The following is a 19,966-nucleotide window of genomic DNA, read 5'->3' on the forward strand; positions in this document are numbered from 1 at the left end:
TTAGCAAACTAAAAGAAAAAACAATGAACAGAATCAGGGTTGTCCACTCTTTGCTTGTGTGTGACACACTGTAAGTGTAATGTCCCCCCTTCTTCCTCTCACCCTCAGCGGCTCTCACCTTTTATACTTTTAGGTGGTGTACAATTCTCTGGATTTTTGTGGCTCATAAGCTCTAGCCTTTGCAAGCTTCTTAGAAACAGAAACTGAAAATGAATCAGATTTCCTCTCAACAGCTTATCTTATCACAGGTCCTTCAGCAATTAGCTCACAGTGTATACTGTCCTCAGTACTCTATACACAGCTCATTACTGTGTTCCGAAGGACCTGAGGTGATGTCATGGCCTTATCACTCCCTCCAAAAATCACATGGCATCCTCACATGTTATTATCCACACCCTGGCCCCTCCACCAGCATTACTGAGTACAAATAAAGTAACTTGAGACACAAACACTACTGAGAACATGATAAAAATAGCGGGGGCCTAAAAGGCCCCCAATTCGTACAGATGTAGTTTTCACCAAACAAGCATTGTTACACCATAATGCCTATGAAAAAAATTATATGAACAACTGGATATTATCAACAACGACATACTTGAGGAATACCTGGAGTTTCAAAATTCTAACTAAAGTAATTTTGCAGATAATAGCAAAAATGTAAGCATGGGGGCCTAAAAGTCCCCCAATATGCGTTCTAGGGTTAAAATATCTGGCTGTTCTTTTTTATATTTTTTGGCAGCAAAATAGTGTCAATAACTAGGCTGACAACACAGCAAAAAAATTCACTGCAGGCCTGAAATGCCACAATTTTTATCACAATGATAAGTAATCTGTGTGGCGGACAAAACACAGTGTAAAATATTTGCCCTGTGGGTAATTATTTTTAAGCAAACTGGTGTCAAGAACTTGCACCTAAGCAAAAATGCCCACTTGGCCAGCAGAGGGCATACCTCTAGGCCATACCAAATAAATGTAAGAAAACCAAACACATCGTACCTATAGGGTAATACTTATATTGCTAGATCAAAACAGATAGTGCTTAAATAGTTATAGGATCCATGCTAAAAATAGAGGTATCAGAGAAGATGATAGGCATACAAAAATACGTTTATTAACATATTAAATATACATAAACCTAGTATAACTAAACATAATATATGGACAAAATAGGTGAAAGGGAAGGCAGTAGCTAAAAGTAGCATACGTAGATGGCAAAAAGAGGATGCTTAAAGATAACAACAAAAATCCAAGCACCCTTGCTCTAACCGCATACCAGCATATACTGGATGATCACGCTCAAGTTAGCGGTCCTAAAGTGCACACTGTCTAAATTAAGACAGTCCCTAAGGGTTAAACCCTATAAATAGTGGAAGGCAGGGAGCACAAAGTATGTTCCAGGTAACAAGGCTAAGCATAGGTGTCACTAGAATTAAATGAACTTACCTTGTGACATGTTGGTTATGAATGTCGGCGTGCAGTGAGCAAGGGGGAGCTTAAGATGGAAAAACAAAATATTCCTGGCCACTAATACCTGAGGCTATGTATATACTGTAATGGAAAGGCCCCTCTTTCTGTATGCAATGAAGTATGCCACCCGCAATGCCAGCCTGCCTAGCACTGATATCTATAGACCCATATACACTGCCTGCATTCCTAGCACTGATATATATATATACTAGATGGTAGCCCGATTCTAACGCATCGGGTATTCTAGAATATGTATGTAGTTTATTTATGAAGATTTTAGAATAATACATTGGATACACAGGATTCGGACTGCGCCTGTCGCTGATTGTTCGCGGCCGGCCATGTAGTATATAGCACAGCCACATAGTATATTGCACAGCCACATAGTATATAGCACAGCCATGTAGCATATAGCACAGCCCACGGAGTATATAGCACTGCCCATGGAGTATATAGCACAGCCCACGGAGTATATAGCACAGCCCATGGAGTATATAGCACAGCCCACGGAGTATATTGCACAGCCTGCGTAGCATATTGCACAGCCCGCATAGTATATTGCACAGAACGCATAGTATATTGCACAGCCCACGCAGTACCACGCACGCAGTATATAACACAGGCCATGTAGTGTATAACACAGGCAATGTAGTGTATAACACAGGCCACGTAGTGGATAGCACAGCCCACGCAGTATATTGCCCGCGTAGTACATTGCACAGCCTGCGTAGTACATTGCACAGCCCGCATACTATATTGCACAGCTCGCGTACTATATTGCACAGCCCATGTACTATATTGCACAGCCCACGAAGTACATTGCACAGCGTATATTGCACAGACCACATAGTATATAGCACAGCCCACGTAGTATATAGCACAGCCCACGCAGTATATAGCACAGCCCACATAGTATATTGCCCAGCCCATGTAATATATTGCACAGCCCACGCAGTATATAGCAATGTGGGCTTCATATTCCTGTTAATAAAAGAATTAAAATAAAAAATAGTGATATACTCACCCTCCGTTGGCCCCCGGATCGAAGCGGTTACCGATGCTCCTCGCACACTCTGGTCTGAAGAGTGCATTGCGGTCTCGCGAGATGATGATGTAGTGGTCTCACGAGACCGCTACGTCATCATCTCGTGAGACCGCAATGCATGGAGCGGTCACTGGGTCGTCGCGAGGAGCAGGAAAGGCCGGATGGACGGTGAGTATATAACGATTTTGTATTATTTTTATTTTTTTTAACATTAGATCTTTTTACTATTGATGCTGCATAGGCAGCATGAATAGTAAAAAGTTGGTCACACAGGGTTAATAGCAGCATTAACCGAGTGCGTTACACCGCGGTCAACGCTGCCATTAACCCTGTGTGAGCGCTGACTGGAGGGGAGTACGGAGCGGGCACTGACTGCGGGGAGGAAGGAGCAGCCATGTTGGTGCCGGACTGTGCCCGTCGCTAATTGGTCGTGGCTGTTTTGCCATGACCAATCAGCGACTTGGATTTCCATGACAGACAGAGGCTGTGACGAATGAATATCCGTGACAGACAGACAGAAGGACAGACAGAAAGACAGAAGTGACCCTTAGACAATTATATAGTAGATATACATATACAGTATATATATATATATATATATATATATATAGCCACATACACTGCCTTCCTATCTAGCACTGATCTAACACCCTTGAACTGGTCTTCGCCCAGCTCTGCTCAATCTCCTACTTAGATAACTCACTGCTTCCCCTCTGTGACCACAGCATTCTCTTGTTTGTGCTCACAATCCCTCCCCCACCCCAGTACACTCCTACCTACTACACATTCAGAAATCTACACGCCGTTAACTCTCATACACTTCCAGACTCCTTACACTCATCAGTGTCCCCAATCTCCTTTTTTTCCTGTCCTGATCTGGCTGCACACCACAATGACAATCTCAGAAGCACCCTGGATCAAGTAGCGACCCTCACCCTCAGGACCTCCAAGCACAGAGTAAAACAGCCCTGGCTCACATTGCAAACTTGGCTTCTCCATTGATGCTCTAGAAGTGATGCACGCTTAAACTCGCACACCAGAAGACTTCATCCACTTCAATTTTTTGTTAAGAACCTATAATTCTGCCTTTCACCCCGCCAAACAGACCTACTACACCACCCTGTTCTCCTCACTATCCAACAACCTAAAGAAACTTTTTGACACCTTTCCTCAGGCCAAAAGCACAAGCCCCTATCACAGACATTTGTGCTGATGACCTGGCCTTCCACTTTATAGAGAAAATAGATAATATCTGACAGGAAATCCGCTCCCAGCCACTCAGGGCAGTGACTCCCATCACTCCCTTCATTTCCCTTCACTCACTTTCCACATTTGATCCCATCACTGAAGAAGAAGTCTCCATGCTCCTATCACTCCCCCTCACTCGACTTTCTCCTCTTCAGTCTATCCTTAATGCAGCAGCCAGGGTCATCTGCTTGGCTAATCGATATTCATATGCAGCCACTCTTTGCCAGTCGTTACACTGGCTGCCAATTCATTATAGGTTCCAACTCAAAGTACTTGTTCTTACCCATAAAGCTCTTCACAGTGCAGCACCCCCTTACATCTCCTCCCATGTTTCTGTCTATCGGCCTAGCCGACCGTTGCGCTCTGCAAATGACTTTCGACTAATCTCTGCACTAATCTGTAACTTCCACTCCCATCTCCAAGACTTCTCCCACACTGCGTCAATCCTCTGGAATGCTGTACCCCAAGAAATTAGGACCATTCAAAATTTACAATCCCTGTATGTTGAGTGGCGCTCTAAAGAGCTCCAAAACATGCAGGGCAGTGATGTGAACTCCCGCTGAACAATCCTGGAAATGCTTGGTGCTCGCTGAGCAGCACGAGCACTGCGATGCTCAGACGAGCACCGAGCATTACCCAGCATGCTCGCTCACACTAGTCAGGTCCAGGGTTTAAATATACCTCACAGGTATACTCAATGAGTTTGTCTACACAAGGCATCAGGTAAGCATCAAAGCTAGAGACTTCATTCAGCTTGCGGTAGTTATTGCAGAGCCGTCATTCACCGTCAGGCTTCGGTACGAGGACGATGGAACTCAACCATCCTCTTTTCAACTCCCCTATCACCCCCAAGGTCTAGCATCCTCTTCACCTCATTAGATATCGCCTCTCTTCATGCTTCCAGAATTCTATAGGGCTTGCGGTTTACCTTTAGGTGCTGTTCTGTCAACACATCATGCTTGACCACCTGCGTATGCCCCGGAAACTCTGAGAATAGGTCCCAGTCCGCAGCAACAGCTCCCGACACTGTTGCCTCTGGGCCAGCATCAGAGTCTCTGCAATGGTATCATTGTCCATGGTGACTATGGGACTGGCTCCCAGGCAAGGGCTGTTCAGCGATTCTCGGTCTTGCCAGGGTTTGAGCAAGTTCATATGATAGACCTGGTGCAGCTTCCTTCACCCTGGCTAGTATACCCTATAATTAACTTTGCCCTGTTTTCCCACCATCTCGTATGGGCCTTGCCACTTGGCTAGGAATTTGCTCTCCACCAAGGGGATAGGCACTAGCATGAGGTCCCCTGGTTGGAACAGCCTCAGAATTGCTGATCAGTTATATACCTTTTCCTGTGCCTCCTGTGCCTGGAGAAGGTGCTCCTTCACATTAGGCATCACTTTCGCCATCCTCTCCTGCAGCTGGGCAACATGCTCTATGATGCTCCGGTGGTATGACTTCAGCTTCCCATATTTCCTTGACAATGTCCATGAGCCCTCGTGGATGTCGACCATACAGGTGCTCGAATGTTGAGAAGCATGTAGAGGCCTGGGGTACTTCCCTGATGGAGAAGAGCAGAAACAGAAGCAGGTAGTCTCAGTCTCGACCGTCCTTCTCAACGACCTTTTAGAGCACGGCTTCCAAGGTTTTTATGAAATGCATTACTAGGCCATTGGTCTGTGGTTGGCACAGTGTTTCGAAACTGGACAATCTGGAGGACAATCTGGTTTGTCAGAATCTCCATCTGCAGTCCCGTCCTAGCAAAAATATGGACAAGTTCCCTGGTGATACTCTTAGCCAAAGAGTTCCTTAGGGGTACTGCTTTGGGGTACTGGGTCACATGGTCCATTACCACTAGGATATATTGGTGCCCTTTTGCAGACTAAAGGACCCACTAGGTCCATGGCAATTCACTCAAACAGGATCTCTATTACAGGTATCAGGACTAAAGGACTTCAGATGTGCGCAGAGGGAGCAGTTATCTGGCAGGTGGGTCATAACCTACAGTATTTCAGGACCTCCCAATAACATCCAGGCCAATAGAACCTCTGCAGTATTCTCTTCTGCAATTTTTTCAACCCCCCCCCCCCAGAAATCCCCACAAAACATGCGAATGGGCCATGTCTAGAACTCTCCGCTTGGATGGCCCTGGAACCAGCAGATGTTCCACTATTTCACCTCCCCTCAGTGTAGTCACTCAGGACACTGATGCATACTGCACACACACTGCACAAATCAATGAAGCCAGTGGTGCAAAATCTTCAAATGAGCCAGTGGAGAACCAGAAGAAGACCCTGACCTTATGTCAGACCTGTAAGCACACAAGACAAAATTTAATGCAAACACAAGGTGAGCATTTATCAGCCACTAAGCAAATCCGTTTACATCAGGTATCAGATTGATCAGTATAACAGTGCCATTATGGCCATGCATTTAGTTTATACTGTTAAATCCTGTTAACAAGTTCTATTTAAGAGGTGTGCACTTCTTAATAAACCAGGAAATTTTGCACTCCATCATGCCCCCTCATGAAGACCAGTGTGAAAAATTCTGATCTTAATGAATCTGCTTTATATACAACAGAGAGAAAGTTTTGACAATATAGACGTGGGAAACAGAGCACATAATAGTGTGATACCATATGCAGGGAGAGGAGAAGAGTGCTGGTTACTCTCACCTGATGGAGTTGTGACAGGCACAACTCGAATATAGGTGAAAAAAAATAGCTGCAGTTGTCCCATGAATGGCGGATAAATCCTACAGGAGATATTGGATCCAGTTGGATGAACATGTAGGTGGGCTGTGCTGCTGGAGTGAATTCATTATTCAGAAATGATGATAAGCAAAAGGCTTCTTATGCACAACTCGTTACAACTCAGTGTCAGTGTCTTTTTCAAGTGAAAAAAATTGTGAATGAAAAGTTTTTTCCTCATCATTTCTGAAAAATTAATTCACTTCAGTAGCACAGCCCACCTATGTGATCATCCAACTGGATCCAAAGTTCTGACAACAGCTTTCTTTTGGGTATGGATACTGTGATGGCATGCTTGATAGGTGTGTGAGGTCAATAAATATAAGGACATAAGATCACAGTCGAACAAGTGCCAGGTTGGACTTGCTGCACTAAGTTTGCCCGTCAGCAGCCATAATGTAGTAAAGAAACATCTTGGGACTTTTATATCTGGGCAGTAACTGAAAGTCATTGCTGGGAAGGTACATTAGTATAAGGATGACATTTATACACTTATCTGTTTTCCATGGCAGGCTATTTTTGGATGGTGCTTAATAATATGTATATTATAAGTTTTTGATCAAAAACACACTGCACGATAAAACTACAATTTCTATCGCCAACTGTTTTATTCCATTATCCCTTTTACAATACATGACAGTTTAGGTCAAATTAAAATAGAAATGAACGCGGTATGACTTTTTAATAGACTCTCTAGCCACAGTATTTGTGGTAGAGAGCTCAGACCACTTACCAATTTTATCGTTTGATGCTAGTGAACTCTATATACAGTCTATTGTCATTTACCCTAAAAATACTATAGAAATTAGTAACTTTGTTATACAGCTTCACAAGCTCACTCACTAGTATTTAAAAGCTAAAAACTATTTTATGTACATCAAAGACTATTACTCATACTCTTCTGTTGCTGTTAACTATTAGATTCAAGCAAGGTTTTTAAAATATAAAACATAATGAACAATAATGAATGTTTCCCATTTTTTGCTTGTCAGTATGAAACAAAGAACAAGACTTTTTTTTCCTCTTTTACAATTTCGCTGCCCTAATGGATTTCTGAAAAGGACATAAAACAGAAACAATCTAACAGTAGACAAAACCACTACACTACTGTAGAAGCATTACATTGCACATTGGCTTTGAATTGAAGTTCTACACCATATGGCGTACAGCACGGTATATAACTCAGGATATTTCTTTTTTTTTGTTTTATGCTGCTGGGACTTGTACATGACAGTAAAGTTAAATTTTTGATTGTATAAGTGGTTTCACAGCAATCTTCAAACATAGTGCTCATTCAGGTCTAAATAAACTAGTAAAGTACATATTTTCTATCTAGCCTCTCCTTTCATCTTTGCTGAAGAAAGCGATGTATGGGCTAATATCAGAAAAATCAAGCAAGTTTTTGAAAGTGGCAATTGTATGTACCATTTCGTACTTTTTAAAGTAATGCACATATCAGTCAAGATGAAAGCAAAAGTGTTTTTTCATCAAACACATCCATTTCGATTAAGAACAGACATATTAGTTTAATTTTATATTTTTTACCTTTGTCTTATAATAAAAGGAAAATACTTCATTCTAATTAAAAATACCATATAATAATTAACATTTGAAGATTTTTAGAGAAATATAAATATATGATCTCTTGAAGGAGCTACCGTCTACTGAATTGCACACCAATGCTTTCCTATATTCTAAAGGTTTCCAATTTTTTAAACAAAAATAGGCAGATAAAAAAAAAATTACAGGAACTAAAATGGCAGACAGTAAATTAAGACTGTATTCCCACCTTGTCTTGTTAACACGATTACTAATTGATCCAAATAAATACTGGCAAAAATGAAGAACATATTCATAGAGTCTCAACCATGTACACAATGCATACTCAAACGAGAAAAAAATTATACAGTCACTAAAATGCATATATGTTAAAATCCAAAAGTATAACTAATCAGGAAATTGGGTAAATGGCACAGTCATGAACTGGTTAAGGATGGCTGCTGCACATGTACTGCAGCCATGCTCTATCTCTGTGTGAAGTGGTTAGTTTTAAGAGGCTTTAAGATGGCGGATATCACTGCTCACAGCCACCGGCACCCTGTATGAAGTGTTAGCAGAGCAATGATTGATTGTCCTGACAGCCGTCTGAAGACCTCTGTGACTACTATGAGAAATCTACTAGAAAGCCCAGCATCTGGCTAAGGGTTTACCCACACTAGCGTATAAATCGAACAAGTGCAATTCAATACAAAATTGACTTGCACTTAGACCTATGTTATTGCATGAGGCAGTGCATATCTGTGTATTTTTTTCTCAACTGTGTTAGGTATGAGAAAAAAATTGCAGCATGCTATGATATAAATGTATAAAATGCCGAGTGGCACCAAGTATTACAGGGGTAATAGGGTTAGTGGTACTGCTGTGAATATAACAATCACCACCTGGGATTGTGTTAAAGCAAAAGACAGCATAAAAAGATATAAAACTATATATAAATATTCACGCTGCTCATTCCGGCACGCAGGTCCTACTCCAACGTCGTTCTCACCACGCGCACGAGTCATCCTGCCTGTTTGAACGCCACCACACGTGGGGCTTAGAGGAGCGATATGCGGTCACCGGCGGGGGCAGCAATCGCTTACTAGCCAAACATCTGGTCCGCAACCTTCAGCAAAGCATTTCTTAATTTTTTGCATGGACTACTTATCCTTCATGGACTTCTCATCTTGTTAAGAACGTCATTGACTTATAGTTTTCTTACAGCTTAGCACGAAAAGGAAAAATTTATATTAATCCTGAGGGAGATATGACATGAATTACCATAGCAGTTGTTCTGTCTTGTTTTTTATTGATTGACTCTTTTATTGTCATTTTCATTTCATGGATTGTTACATTTGATCCTTTCTTAATCGGGTTGCATCAGCGCGAATATTTAGATATAGTTTTATATCTTTTTATGCTATGATATCACTCCGAAATCTGATGGGTCGAGAAAAAAAATCAGATACCATATGGACCATCAGTATAGTATCCGATTATTACTGCTATATTACAGTTCTGTAAGATTGTAAACTGTAAATGGTCCTGATTAGAAAAACAGATTGCAAATGTATGACAAGTGAGAAAAAATCATCCCACTCTCCTTGATAAGAATGGCTCTGAATTTTTTTAAGCCAATGTGCGTAAACCCTATGCGTTATAGGAGAATTTCACCATACACAGAGCAGTATTAACTCACCAACTCAGTGATAAAGGTAAGTTACTGAAATTGAGCACAAATGTCCAAAGGTATATAGGGTCTAAAGGGAAAGGTTTCTCCTTGTGGAGAGTGACATACCAGCACTGGCCTGTCATGGTAAAGAGACTTATGCGCCGTGCAATGCTTGTAGGATGGCTACTTCTAACAGGTGGGGCTATAGAGTTTAAAGGTACCTTCACACTGAACGATATCGCTAGCGATCCGTGACGTTGCAGCGTCCTGGTTAGCGATATCGTTCAGTTTGAAACGCAGCAGCGATCAGGATCCTGCTGTGATGTCGCTGGTCGGTGCAGAAAGTCCAGCACTTTATTTCGTCGCTGGACTCCCCGCAGACATTGCTGAATCGGCATGTGTGACGCCGATTCAGCGATGTCTTCACTGGTAACCAGGGTAAACATCGGGTTACTAAGCGCAGGGCCGCGCTTAGTAACTCAATGTTTACCCTTGTTACCAGCGTAAAAGTAAAAAAAATCAAACAGTACATACTTACCTTCCGATGTCTGTCCCCGGCGCTGTGCTTCTCTGCACTGGCTGTGAGCGCCGGCCAGCTGGAAAGCACAGCGGTGACGTCACCGCTCTGCTTTCCGGACGCTGTGCTCACAGTCAGTGCAGGAAAACACAGCGCCGGGGACAGACAGTGGAAGGTAAGTATGTACTGTTTATTTTTTTTACTTTTACGATGGTAACCAGGGTAAACATCGGGTCACTAAGCACGGCCCTGTGCTTAGTAACCCGATGTTTACCCTGGTTACCGGCATCGTTGGTCGCTGGAGAGCTGTCTGTGACAGCTCTCCAGCGACCAAACAGCGACGCTGCAGCGATCGACATCGTTGTCGGTATCGCTGCAGCGTCGATGAGTGTGAAGGTACCTTAAGTCCTCTTTTTCTCTGAAGAGGCAATTTGCATATCAAAGGTATGTAGTATTTCTTTATTAGAGTATAAACAAACCATCTAAGCACATGCCTTTAAAAAGCTGCCTCATAGAAGGCATCTTTATGGTGTCCAGCAGAAAAAACATTTGCAATGGTACAAATTTGTTAGAATTATTTGTGGAGTCTAAATATTGTCCTTGTAACAGTGTACAGATTACCGACCATGGTCATCATGTGGTCTTTGGTTTTGGCTGCAATTAAATCCACTCTCATAGGTACTACCACAATTATTTATGCTACATGCTGAGCCATACTAACATATGCCTGTTTTAATGTTACAATATTGGGATAGTCATGGACTGCATAGAAATGCATGCAGCTGAACGCTCCGGTCCTTAATGCTAATGCCGGTGGCAGTTACGGGTAATGATGTGAGAAACTCATGTGAGCTTCTCGCATTGCACACGCAAATGTGACCCTGGCCTAAGAATGATTGTTGTTTTTAATAAAACTGAAAGGTAATTTTAATTTTTACCCCTACCTTAATTAATTAGTTTTTCTTAGCTTCTTCACGTAAACTTATATATGCCGTCTCCCTGATTTTGATGCAGGTTTGCTCACAGTGCTAGCTTATTTCCATGCACAATGACAGCTTATTTATAGCCATCAGGTCTTCTAACAGCTGCATGTGAAGTGAATCTCCACCAGCAGCAGTTAACCTGTTAAATCCCGCTTTCAATCTCTGACAGCACCATTTATAATGCACTGGTAGAGCACATCATTCCACGTCCCATCAATATGCCCGTAACAAAAAACCCTGAGCAATGTCATTACGATTCTCTTGGCTTCCTCATGTATAGAATATTGTAATTTCAGCTTTAGGCCAGGGTCACAATTGCGAGTGTGATGCGAGAAACTCGCACGAGTCTCTCGAATCAATACAGCGGCACTGCCGCCAGCACTCGGGACCGCAGTATGCGGCTGCATGTATTTCTATGCAGCCGAATGCTCCATTTCCAAGTACCGGCGGCAGTGCTGGGTATTGATGTGGGAGACTCGTGCGAGTTTCACACATCACTCTCGCAAGTCTGACCCCGGCCTTACATAGCAATTCCGATGCACTGCTAGGTATAGCTCAAGCAATCAGACCATTGCAGCTTCAAGTCCCCTAAGGGGACTATTAAATCAAGTAAAACGTGAAAAAAAAGTTTTTAGAATATAAAAAAAGTCAAAAGTTCAAATTTTCCCCATTAAAAGAGCAATAAAAAAAATCACATATTTGATATCGATGAGTTTGGAAAAGCTGATCTATCAAAATATAAAATAAATTAATCATGTAAATAAACAGTGCAATGGAAAAAAAATCTAAACAAATTTACATTTTTTGGCAGCTGCAACATTGCAATAAAATGCAGTAAAGGGCGATGAAAACATTGTAACATAATATTTACACCCAATTGCTGTTAGTAAAAAAAGCCAGCTCAGCATGTAAAAAATAAATCCTCATACAGCCCCTTGTCCAGAAAAATTAAAATGTTGCAGGTTTCTTGTAAATTTTAGATTGAAAAAAAGTATAAGCATTTTTGGTATCTACACAGTCGTACTGACCTGGAGAATCATATTGCCAAATTAGTTTTACCATATAGTAAACACGGTAAATAAAAAATAAACAATTGTGACTATGACATACACAGCCATCCACAACCTGTCTTCTCCATACATCTGTGACCTCGTCTCCCGGTACTTACCCACACGCAACCTTCGATCCTCTCAAGGTCTCCATCTCTACTCCCCTCTTATCTCTTCTTCCCACAACCGCATACAAGACTTCTCCAGTGCTTGCCCCATACTCTGGAACTCTCTATCCCAACACATCAGACTCTTGCCTACAACGGAAATCTTCAAAAAGAACTTGAAGACTCACCTCTTCCAACAAGCCTACAACCTGCAGCGATCCTTAGTCTGCTGAACCTCCACATGACCAGCTCTACCCTCTCCTACTGTATCCTCACCCATCCCCTGTAGACTGTGAGCCCTCGCGGGCAGGGTCCTCTCTCCTTCTGTTCTTGTGTGCCTTGTTTTGCTCATGTCTATTGTACTTGTCTATATTTGCCCCTTTCATGTGTAAAGCGCCATGGAATAAATGGTGCTAGAAAAATGTAAAATAATAATAATTTTTTAATAATATTAGTTTTTTGCAATTTCAACACACTTGGAATTTTTGCCTCATTCTTCAGTACACTGAATGGGACAATTAATAGTGTCATTCAAAAGTACAATTCATTCCTCAAAAAACAAGCCCTTGTATGGCTATAGTGACAAAAACATAAAACAGTTATGGCTCTTGGATGAAGGCTGGGAAAAAAATGAAAAATGGCCATGGTGTGAAGATGTTAAAGCTATACATAATTATTAGTGATTTAAACAGAACTTAAACATTAACTGAAATTAAACATTAGAAAACCATTGTAATTTAAAATATGAACATGGCTTGAAATAGGCTGCTTCTTCTTAGTAGCATTTCCAAATGACAGATTGATGTCTAATTTACACTGACAAGTAAGTGTCCAATTTTCATGGAAGATGAACATTCTTCCCCTTGGGCTGAATAACCAAATAATTTTTAGGTTTACTGATGCCCATTAGTCAAGCTATTGGCAATAGGCCCCAGAGCAGCAGTTACATTTCAACCTCATTTACCAAGCATTACATATATCAGATTAGTTTTGATAAGCTCATTAGTATCAGACGACATGAGATAATTTTCTCAGTGAAGCATTGAGACAACAGCCTCATATGAGTATAACCATTATTAGTTGCATCAGTTAAATATTATTGTGCATCATGTAATACAATCTCATTATCAGTTTATTTGTGAACTATATATTTTTCAGGTTTTAGCAACATTTATACTAATTGCATCACATCACATTATTATTAGTCAAAAGAGCGGATCTTTTGAAATTTGAATTCACCGACTTTGCCAAAATTTCCAGCAAAATTAGATTTGCAGCAAATAAATTTCCATTAAGCTTAACACTTGAGAGCTCATGATAGATGGGAAGATACCATGGGAAGAGGGAAGGTACAGGGAATTATGGAATGGATTGTGTGGTGACAAAAAATTGTCCCACTGCTTCAGCAATGGGGGACATGGTGCTGAACAGTTTATTTTTTTGAGAACCGTGAATTGAACGTCAAAATGTTTGAAAACACATGAAATCGCAAATTTCAGGAAATTCGACTCAAATTCGATCCTTCGTAGATTGGTCTGCTCATCTTTAATTACACTGTGTTACAAAATTTTTGTCTCTCGGACAATTTTGAGTGTTCATGATACATTTTCATGCTGATTTCAGAAATGACCAGATTTTTCCTATCACGTAAGGTTTTTGAGAAATGATACGAAACATTATAATATTCTGTTATAATTCTGAAAAACACGGATAACACCGAGCAAAAAATTTCAGGGAAGTTTTTGTCCCCTGAGAAAATTGTATTGTATCTTATACAGTGGGGCAAAAAAGTATTTAGTCAGTCAGCAATAGTGCAAGTTCCACCACTTAAAAAGATGAGAGGCGTCTGTAATTTGCATCATAGGTAGACCTCAACTATGGGAGACAAACTGAGAAAAAAAAATCCAGAAAATCACATTGTCTGTTTTTTTAACATTTTATTTGCATATTATGGTGGAAAATAAGTATTTGGTCAGAAACAAACAATCAAGATTTCTGGCTCTCACAGACCTGTAACTTCTTCTTTAAGAGTCTCCTCTTTCCTCCACTCATTACCTGTAGTAATGGCACCTGTTTAAACTTGTTATCAGTATAAAAAGACACCTGTGCACACCCTCAAACAGTCTGACTCCAAACTCCACTATGGTGAAGACCAAAGAGCTGTCAAAGGACACCAGAAACAAAATTGTAGCCCTGCACCAGGCTGGGAAGACTGAATCTGCAATAGCCAACCAGCTTGGACTGAAGAAATCAACAGTGGGAGCAATAATTAGAAAATGGAAGACATACAAGACCACTGATAATCTCCCTCGATCTGGGGCTCCACGCAAAATCCCACCCCGTGGGGTCAGAATGATCACAAGAACGGTGAGCAAAAATCCCAGAACCACACGGGGGGACCTAGTGAATGAACTGCAGAGAGCTGGGACCAATGTAACAAGGCCTACCATAAGTAACACACTACGCCACCATGGACTCAGATCCTGCAGTGCCAGACGTGTCCCACTGCTTAAGCCAGTACATGTCCGGGCCCGTCTGAAGTTTGCTAGAGAGCATTTGGATGATCCAGAGGAGTTTTGGGAGAATGTCCTATGGTCTGATGAAACCAAACTGGAACTGTTTGGTAGAAACACAACTTGTCGTGTTTGGAGGAAAAAGAATACTGAGTTGCATCCATCAAACACCATACCTACTGTAAAGCATGGTGGTGGAAACATCATGCTTTGGGGCTGTTTCTCTGCAAAGGGGCCAGGACGACTGATCCGGGTACATGAAAGAATGAATGGGGCCATGTATCGTGAGATTTTGAGTGCAAACCTCCTTCCATCAGCAAGGGCATTGAAGATGAAACGTGGCTGGGTCTTTCAACATGACAATGATCCAGGGCACACCGCCAGGGCAACGAAGAAGTGGCTTCGTAAGAAACATTTCAAGGTCCTGGAGTGGCCTAGCCAGTCTCCAGGTCTCAACCCTATAGAAAACCTTTGGAGGGAGTTGATAGTCCGTGTTGCCAAGCAAAAAGCCAAAAACATCACTGCTCTAGAGGAGATCTGCATGGAGGAATGGGCCAACATACCAACAACAGTGTGTGGCAACCTTGTGAAGACTTACAGAAAACGTTTGACCTCTGTCATTGCCAACAAAGGATATGTTACAAAGTATTGAGATGAAATTTTGTTTCAGACCAAATACTTATTTTCCACCATAATATGCAAATAAAATGTTAAAAAAACAGACAATGTGATTTTCTGGATTTTTTTTTCACAGTTTGTCTCCCATAGTTGAGGTCTACCTATGATGTAAATTACAGACGCCTCTCATCTTTTTAAGTGGTGGAACTTGCACTATTGCTGACTGACTAAATACTTTTTTGCCCCACTGTATATTTTGATATGCTGAACTTGAATATGTGTTCCAAAAGTCTTTATCACGTAAGGTTTTTAAACCCTTTCATGACCGGAGCTTTTTTCGATTTTTTTCATTTTCGTTTTCGCTCCCCTTCTTTCCAGAGCCATATCTTTTTTTATTTTTCCATCAATATGGCTGAGTAAGGGCTTATTTTTTGTGGGACGAGCTGAAGTTTTAATGATACCATTTTTGTGCAGATACATTCTTATGATTTCCCATTTTTGCATTTTAATTCAATGTCGCAATGACCAAAAAAGTAATTCTGGCGTTTTGATTTTTTTTATCGCTACGCCATTTAGCGATCATGTTAATTCCTTTTTTATTGATAGATCGGGGGATTCTGAAAGTGACGATAACAAATATGTGTAGGTTTTTTTTATTGTTTTATTTTGATAAGTCATCTGCAAAAGACTTTTGAGCAATTGTTTTTGCTACCTACATCGATGCACATGTACAGTACAGACCAAAAGTTTGGACACACCTTCTCATTCAAAGATTTTTCTGTATTTTCATGACTATGAAAATTGTACATTCACACTGAAGGCATCAAAACTATGAATTAACACATGTGGAATTATATACTTAACAAAAAAGTGTGAAACAACTGAAATTATGTCTCATATTCTAGGTTCTTCAAAGTAGCCACCTTTTGCTTTGATGACTGCTTTGCACACTCTTGGCATTCTCTTGATGAGCTTCAAGAGGTCGTCACCTGGAATGGTTTTCACTTCACAGGTGTGCCCTGTCAGGTTTAATAAGTGGGATTTCTTGCCTTATAAATGGTGTTGGGACCATCAGTTGTGTTGAGCAGAAGTCTGGTGGATACACAGCTGATAGTCCTACTGAATATACTGTAAGAATTTGTATTATATCAAGAAAAAAGCAGCAGCAGAAGTAAAGAAAAATGAGTGGCCATCATTACTTTAAGAAACGAAGGTCAGTCAGTCAGAAAAATTGGGAAAACTTTGAAAGTGTCCCCAAGTGCAGTGGCAAAAACCATCAAGCGCTGCAAAGAAACTGGCTCACATGAGGACCGCCCCAGGAAAGGAAGACCAAGAGTCACCTCTGCTTCTGAGGATAAGTTTATCCGAGTCACCAGCCTCAGAAATCGCAGGTTCACAGCAGCTCAGATTAGAGACCAGGTCAATGCCATACAGAGATCTAGCAGCAGACACATCTCTACAACAACTGTTAAAAGGAGACTTTGTGCAGCAGGCCTTCATAGTAAAATAGCTGCTAGGAAACCACTGCTAAGGAAAGGCAACAAGTAGAAGAGACTTGTTTGGGCTAAAGAACACAAGGAATGGACATTAGACCAGTGGAAATCTGTGCTTTGGTCTGATGAGTCCAAATTTGAGATCTTTGGTTCCAACCACCGTTTCTTTGTGCGACGCAGAAAAGGTGAACGGATGGACTCTACATGCCTGATTCCCACCATGAAGCATGGAGGAGGAGGTGTGATGTTGTGGGGGTGCTTTGCTGGTGACACTGTTGGGGATTTATTCAAATCTGAAGGCATACTGAACCAGCATGGCTACCACAGCATCTTGCAGTGGCATGCTATTCCATCCAGTTTGAGTTTAGTTGGACCATCATTTATTTTTCAACAGGACAATGACCCCAAACACACCTCCAGGCTGCGTTAGGGCTATTTGACCAAGAAGGAGAGTGATGGGGTGCTACGCCAGATGACCTGGCCTCCACAGCCACCAGACCTGAACCCAATCGAGATGGTTTGGGGTGAGCTGGATCGCAGAGTGAAGGCAAAAGGGCCAACAAGTGCTAAGCATCTCTGGGAGTGCCTTCAAAATTGTTGGAAGACCATTCCCGGTGACTACCTCTTGAAGCTCATCAAGAGAATGCCAAGAGTGTGCAAAGCAGTCATCAAAGCAAAAGGTGGCTACTTTGAGGAACCGAGAATATAAGACATAATTTCAGTTGTTTCACACTTTTTTGTAAAGTATATAATTCCACATGTGTTAATTCATAGTTTTGATGCCTTCAGTGTGAATGTACAATTCTCATAGTCATGAAAATACAAAAAAATTTTTAAATGAGAAGGTGTGTCCAAACTTTAGGTCTGTACTGTATGTAGTGTCTCGGACATCATAATGTAGACTATAAACTGTTGTTTCTTAACCCCTTATTGCCAGCTGATCGAATAGTACATAAGCAGGCAGTATCCCCAACTTTGAGGTGTGCTAAAGATGGTGAGCCCAACTTAAAACCACGACATGTCAGCTGTTTTTAACAGTTGACATGTGCCCGCAATAGGCGAGAGCAGAATCGTGATCTGCCCATGCCTATTAAGTAGTTAAAGGGAACCTGTCACCCCCCAAAATCGATGGTGAGGTAAGCTCACCGCCATCAGGGGCTTATCTACAGCATTCTGTAATGCTGTAGATAAGCCCCCGATGTTACTTGAAAGAGGAGAAAAAGAGGTTAGATTATACTCACCAAGGGGCGGTCCCTGTTGTGAATTCTGTGGCAGAGCTCCCTCCTGTGGTCACAAGTGGTACTTCGGCTGGTTCTCTCTGTGAGCTTCCGTTGGTGGAGGAAAGTGGTACTGCGGCTTCTGAGTTTCCTTCCTCAGGTGATGTGGTGAAGTCGTTAGGTGCTGCTCTATTTAACTCCACCTAGTGCTTTGATCCTGGCCTCCATTCAATGTTCTAGTATTGGACCTGTTTCCTCCTGGATCGTTCCTGTGGCCTGCTGCTCTGCATAGCTAAGTTCCTCTTTGCTATTTGTTTGCTGTTTTTTTCTGTCCAGCTTGTCAATTTGTTTTTTTCTGCTTGCTGGAAGCTCTGGGACGCAGAGGGTGTACCTCCGTGCCGTTAGTTCGGTACGGAGGGTCTTTATGCCCCCTTTGCGTGGTTTTTGTAGGGTTTTATGTTGACCGCAAAGTTACCTTTCCTATCCTCGCTCTGTTCAGAAAGTTGGGCCTCCCTTTGCTAAATCTATTTCATCTCTACGTTTGTCTTTTCATCTTAACTCACAGTCATTATATGTGGGGGCTGCCTTTTCCTTTGGGGTAGTTCTCTGAGGCAAGGTAGGCTTATTTTCTATCTTCAGGCTAGCTAGTTTCTCAGGCCGTGCCGAGTTGCATAGGGAGCGTTAGGCGCAATCCATGGCTGCCTTTAGTGTGGTTGGAGAGGATTAGGGATTGCGGTCAACAGAGTTCCCACGTCTCAGAGCTCGTTCTTGTTTTTTGGGTTATTGCCAGGTCACTGTATGTGCGCTGACCTCTATGTCTATTGTGGTACTGAATTACCTTTCATAACAGTACTGGAGGCCAAAAGTACTCATGATTCCAAATAGAGGGAAAAAAGAAGTTCTGAGACCATTTTTTTTTCTTTGCACAGTGTTTTGCCTTTTTTTTCCCCTAGACATTTGGGTGGTTCAGGACACAGGTGTGGTGATGGACATTAAAGGTCTGTCTTCATGTGTGGATCAGCTCACGGCAAGAGTACAAAGTATTCAAGACTTTGTGGTTCAGAATTCTATGTTAGAACCGAGAATTCCTATTCCTGATTTGTTTTTTGGAGATAGAACTAAATTTCTGAGTTTCAAAAATAATTGTAAAGTATTTCGGGCTTTGAAACCTCGCTCCTCTGGTGACCCAGTTCAACAAGTTAGGATCATTATTTCTTTTTTGCGTGGCGACCCTCAGGACTGGGCATTTTCTCTTGCGTCAGGAGATCCTGCATTAAGTAATATCGATGCATTTTTCCTGGCGCTCGGATTGCTGTACGATGAGCCTAATTCTGTGGATCAGGCAGAGAAGAATTTGCTGGCTCTGTGTCAGGGTCAGGATGAAATATAGGTATATTGTCAGAAATTTAGAAAGTGGTCCGTACTCACTCAGTGGAATGAAGGTGCGCTCACAGCTATTTTCAGAAAAGGTCTCTCTGAAGCCCTTAAGGATGTCATGGTGGGATTTCCTATGCCTGCTGGTCTGAATGAGTCTATGTCTTTGGCCATTCAGATCGGTCGACGCTTGCGCGAGCGTAAATCTGTGCACCATTTGGCGGTATTACCTGAGCTTAAACCTGAGCCTATGCAGTGCGATAGGACTTTGACCAGAGTTGAACGGCAAGAACACAGACGTCTGAATGGGCTGTGTTTCTACTGTGGTGATTCCACTCATGCTATCTCTGATTGTCCTAAGCGCACTAAGCGGTTCGCTA

Source organism: Ranitomeya imitator, chromosome 6, assembly GCF_032444005.1.
Source record: "Ranitomeya imitator isolate aRanImi1 chromosome 6, aRanImi1.pri, whole genome shotgun sequence".
Lineage (NCBI taxonomy): Eukaryota > Metazoa > Chordata > Amphibia > Anura > Dendrobatidae > Ranitomeya > Ranitomeya imitator.